At 31.0% G+C, this 6,036-nt stretch overlaps 1 pseudogene; it reads right to left on the bottom strand.

Moving 5' to 3' along the window:
* Positions 1–4,095: 4,095 nt before the first annotated feature.
* Positions 4,096–5,520, bottom strand: LOC149157919 (pathogen-related protein-like; annotated as a pseudogene).
* Between the last annotated feature and the right edge of the window lie 516 nt (positions 5,521–6,036).

A 6,036-nucleotide genomic window follows, 5' to 3' on the forward strand; every position in this document is an offset into this window, starting at 1 on the left:
GTATTTAAATGACTTTTTTGTTTTTCTAATTAATTATAAACAAATCCTAACCTTAGGACAATAACATCTAAAATATTTAGCATTGAAAATGTATGATTTTGTTACAAACAAACCCTAATTTAACCCACAATAAATAAATAAATTACTTTATGGTTTTAAAGATTGTCATTAGCGAGATGACTAGTGCCTTCTCAATCTAGGGCTAACAGAGTCTCAAAACATATAAACTTAGAGAAATTTCGGGGTAGAAAATTTGATTCAAAAGAACTAGGACAAGTTAACATAATTACACTAGGATTTGAGTAAAGGATCTCAATTTTTTAAAGATCCTGTAAGGGAAGGAGATAACATGCTACTACCTCAAAGTTATAGAAGAAGGGTTAGTTTAGCCAGGATTGTGAGACAAATATAATGCTAACATGCTTAATACATGCATCATCCACCCATTAAATCATGACATCAAGGATAACAAGTTTATCCTACGTATTTTACCATGCATTCATTTAAACTTCACCATAAATATCCATGATAAGAGATTAAATCCAAATCAAAATAATTGATTAGCCCTTAGTGTTCCTAAACTTGGAAATAACACTAGCATACAACATTGTTGCAACAACTCTCAACTCAAAAGGAAATTTTAAATCTTCTAATATATTCCTAATATTACTCCTAAACATTGTGTCATAAACTTTTATAAAGTTAAAAAAACAACACAAGAGATTGATTTTATTATTGTGATTCTCCTCTATAATGATCCTAAGCATAACATGGTGGTCCATGGATCATAGTCGAATGATAGCTCCTAAATATTACTTAGATTTTAACTCGTTTTCCATGGGAGCTTTCTAGCAAGACCCTAATTTTCTTTTCCAAAATTCTTCCATATAACTTGGATAAAATGGGATTATTCATAATTTCCCTATAACCAAAGGGTTTGATTTTATCCCCGCATTTTAAAATAGTTTCAATGAGGCTTTGAGTCCAAGGTCTAATTTTAAAATGTATACTTAGTACCTTCAATGGCCTTAACTTTTCCTTTTGCAAGAGACTTAACCCCAAACCATATGTTTTCTATAGAAAAAATTTCTTGTTCTGTAGAAAAGGTTTGAAAGTTATTAATAACATCAAAGGATTCAAAAAGATCTCTAAGGTTGAATTTCAGTCCCTCAAGGGAATCATATTTCCTTGTTTAATTTTACAAGTTATAAATTGCATCCAAAATTTCTTAAGATCTATCTTAAATAGGTATAAAAGATTTGCTTGTTTTATATTTGTATGGTACCCTTTTTCCTTTCAATTAAGGTTTTATACTTATTTATCTTGTATAATTTTAAGGATTCATCAGAAACATTCTTAATGGCTTGTTTACCAATTTCACACTCTTTATCAAACCAAGGTGGTCATTCTATTTTCCTTTTTAGACAACATCTCAAGAGAGAACTGTTAATGAAAGTAGAGAATACTATCATAAAATTTATGATAGAGGCCTCCAACACTGTCCTTTTTTTAGGATATTTAATTTGTTATTTAACTCCATTAAAAAACCCAGTTTTATCTTTATCAAAGATCAAGTACTTTTGACTATCAAAATTATTTTTAATGGGGATTTTGTGCATGAGAGTGTTTAAAGATAGGGTTAAAGGTCCATGATAAAAGGCATGCTCATGGTCATTTAAGATTTCAAAAATTTACTATTTGATTGTATACAAAGATATTAAATATCAAAAAATATAAGACACTATTGTAAAGCCCATGAATATAAGTTATTTGGTTGGGTTTTGGCCACTTCATTCGACCATTCTAAATTATTAGATCTTGGAATTGTAGAGCTTGATTAACTAGGTACCAAAAAAATTCTCAATCAAATCTTCACAATTTATTTTGCATCTACTAGCTAAAATAAGGTCCTTATCTAGCCATAAAGGATTAGGGTGGGACTCATTAGTTAAAATAATAACTTAATTAATTATTATAGCATTAAAGTATCCTAGCAAGAGGATACCACTTTCATTTCTTAGATGATAAATATTCTTAGTCATTGTAAGCACAATTTTTATTTAGATTGTTTTTCTTAAAAAACATAAATTCAATAGGTATAGATAGCATACTACCATATAAATCTTCTTAGCATAATAAATAAAAATCTCCATCTACATGCACTAATTGAAATGTTGTTTCTTGTGAAGCCTAATGTCAAGAAAAATGCTCTTTTATATGCAAAAAGCTATGCCTCTAGTCCTGCTATAGTAGGATCTCTTATTCCATACCAAACATAAAACAAATCCTTCTTTTAGGGACATTAAATTATCCATGCTTATGGCTTCCAACAAGCCATATAATATCATTTCACTTTAGGCCCTATGTTAATTTCACTTTAGATCCGTAACATAGGATAATCCGCAAGGATTCCAAGAGAGAATCATAATTTTTTATCTATTATTATCTTTTTAGTTTCTAACCTTAATAATTGTTTTTTTATTTCTATTTGTTGTTCATTTTCCTTCATTGTTTTTTAATCTTTTGAATTTGGTATTATTGTTCATTTTCCTTCCTTGCTTCTTAAAACTTTTGAACTTGGTATTCTAGAATGAGGTCTTCATTTATAAATATTTTTGACCTTTTTAAAGGTCAAATTTCTAATGAATATACACTATTTATGGTCACTTACTGTAACATGAATTAACTTATCACTTACTTTTCCCAATCTTTTTATTTCTATAAGATAGGTTGCTTATATTCGTTATTTAATTTTTAGTTTATGCTTAACTAGTGCTACCGTGTTCTTGTATTTCTTCACTTTCAAACCAAAAAATACAAATTTCAAGGCTCTTTTGTTGAGCTCGTGATCCAACTCTATTAGCTTATTCATTCACTCTTTGATGTCTTTGATATGAAATTTACTTTCCAATTATTTAGAGGGCCAAATTGTTATTTATTTTTTCTTTCATCATATTAAGATTTTCTAGATTGTTAACCTCTCTTTTTATCTATTTATTAATTTTGTCTTCTAATAATATGAACTTATTATTAAACATTATTTCTACCCGCCTTTGAAGTTTGGTCCATCCCTCTTTTCTCTATATTCTCCAATAATTCTATATTTTTCAAAGACTACATAACTTTGTCTAATAATTCTACATATTACAAAATGTGTACCAAATTAATTTTCTAAATATTCTCTTGGATGAAATGAATTATTCATATTATACATGCACCTAATTTGCTCAAATGCATATATTAAACTTACATAAGTAATAACTCCATGAATGCATATATTAAACTTACATAAATACTAACGCCATGAAAATGATTTACGTAAATACCCATAAAAAAATGTGTCATTAGGTAGTGTAAATATCCCTGTAAGCCCAACTTTTAAATGAAATGAGTTTAACTCCAAATCCTAAATTAGGGCGTTGAATTCTTAAATTCAATGCCCTAATTTAAGGTGTTGAAGAAATATAGTCCAAATCCTAAATTAAGGTATTAAAATAAGGAAATGATTCAATCAAAATGAAATGAGGGGAGTGTAACTCCAAATCCTAAATTAGGGTGTTGAAATCTTAAATTAAATTAAGGTGTTGAAATCTTAAATTCAATGCCTTAATTTGAGGTGTTGAAGAAAAATGGTCCAAATCCTAAATTAAAGTGTTGAAGAAGAATGATCCAAATCCTAAATTAAGGTGTTAAAATCCTAAAGTGTTGAAAACAAACGGTTCAATCAAAATGAAAAGGACCTTTTGAAAATGAAAATACAAAATATATTGCTTTAAAAAAACAAATAACCCTTTTACAAATATTCCTTTTTAACAAAAGGGTTAAAAAGTATATTTATAAACATATACAATTTTAACACCGTTATTATTTGACCAAAACAAACTTCAAAAGCAAAATATAATACAATTATATAATAGAACAATAACAATGGACAATATATAATATAATTATTCTATGGAGACTTATTCTGCTTGCACAACATTAACAACTGTTCAGTTATTATATACTTTTCCCTAACCATAATAAACCTCCAATCCTATAGACGAAAATGACTGCAAACTCTTATGTCAATCCATGCAGTGCAGGCTATAGACATTAGTAATCTCTTAAAATATCAGAGAACATTGAAATGGATTTTAATTCTGAACAGCTGCATGAGTTGCAGGATTCTGTAATACTTGTGTACAGGTTGAGTGTGTTGGCCTTAGCAATAGCAATTCCAATGAATTGCACAATTTCTCCTGTTGGTTTATGGCATTTGAAAGGCCCATCCATGATGCCCTAGTGCCTGTATACACTTGAACCACTTCCCAAGCAAATCCAGTAGGGAAGGAAATTTGAAATATATCATGAGAGGACTCGAATGTTTCCATGGCTGTCTTGTAGTACTGAATTTCCTCGGGCAAAGATGTCTGAAGGAGTGTGTTGTAGCTTCCCATATCGAGGGTCTCTTATCCTGATAACCCAGGCCTTCCTGCATGAATTTCACAATTGATCAGAGGGAATGGAACCTACCTCTATTATTATTACTTTGTCTATTCAAACTAGGTTAGGTCACTTGACTACATATATATCTGAAATATTACCGTTCACACTCATAGAGAAGCGGGAAGACTCAATTGATTTGAAATCTTGTATGTTTGTCTTATGAGACAGTTCCATCTCCCACGTTTTCACCAACTTCTGGACAGTTTCTTCCAGGGAACCTTTTGTCCATACCTGCACATTTGGATCTAATTGCTCACTGCATCTGTAAAATCTAATGAACTAAATGATAGAAGACAACAGATTTGGATTGCAAGTACAAACACAAACCTTAGTTCGGCCTTCTTCAAACAACTTGTTGACCTCATAGGAAATAGGGGCTCAAGTACAACCAAAAATTGACTAATTTTGGGTCTGAGCTTTTGAGTGAGCAGAGAGATAGGTTATTCACTTTCAAGTTGTGCTCAGTTGAGAAGAACAATTGCAATACATCTCTATTCATCATATTAATGCAAGCATGCATAAGGGTTTTTAGTCGATTTCTTTCTCTTAGAAAAGTATTGTGTGCATGTGTGTTATTTCTCATTCCATATTTGTGAATGATGTTCTAAATTGTGAATTGAATTTCATAAAGTAGTAGTCTAGTAGGTTTGTGTCTTGTGATTTTGATTAAAACTTCATGAGCAGTTGTAAATCTACACCATAATTTCTACATGGTATTAGAGCGAGATTCACATTATAACATGAATTTCAAAGTTGTTTCTTAGGATGTTCAAATTTTTTATTTAGTGTAGTAGGATCTCTTCAGAGTTGGGAAGATGACATTCAAGGGGCTGAGACTAAAGTATTCCTTGGAAGGTATCTCGAATATCATTGCATGGAAGGATTGTATGGAGGTGATGAAAACGAATTGCTAGAATACATCAAGAGAGATGTTGCAAAACCAATGGAATTTGATGCTCAAGAACTAGCCCAATGGAAGAAAGATGAAACCAAGGCAAGGATAATACTTTTGGTGGGAGTGTGAGACCACATTATCACAAATATCCATGGGAAAAAAATTCCTTATTTAATGTGGCAGGCACTAACAGATCTATTCCAGAATAACAACGACTATAAGAAATTGGCGCTCAAGGATAAACTTCGAAATATCAAGATGCATAAGAATGACACTATTCAACAGTATCTGAGCAAGTTCAAACAAGTTCGTGATGAGATTGTAGGAGTTGGTGTTATTGTTTAAGATGATGACTTGGTAAGCCTACCCCTTCTAGGACTTCCCGAGAGCTAGATTAGGTACCAAGATTTGGTGAACGTGAGGGAAAAACTACCGAATTGGGAACGCTTATGGTCTGATTTGGTATAGGAGCAAATTAGGTAGAATACCAGATATGGAACTTCATCCAAGGGCGAGGATGAAGAAAAATTTTCATTAACTATAAATGGAAAGAAGGGAAAAGGGAATAAATCCCAAACTAAACCAAAATCTAGCCAAGGGGTCAAGAAGAAATATTTGTCAAAAATTAATGCTTCAATTTTCATGAATTCGAG

The sequence above is a fragment of the Pinus tabuliformis genome, chromosome 5_2, assembly GCF_031772625.1.
Source record: "Pinus tabuliformis cultivar Carrire ecotype Pingquan chromosome 5_2, CPIR1, whole genome shotgun sequence".
NCBI lineage: Eukaryota > Viridiplantae > Streptophyta > Pinopsida > Pinales > Pinaceae > Pinus > Pinus tabuliformis.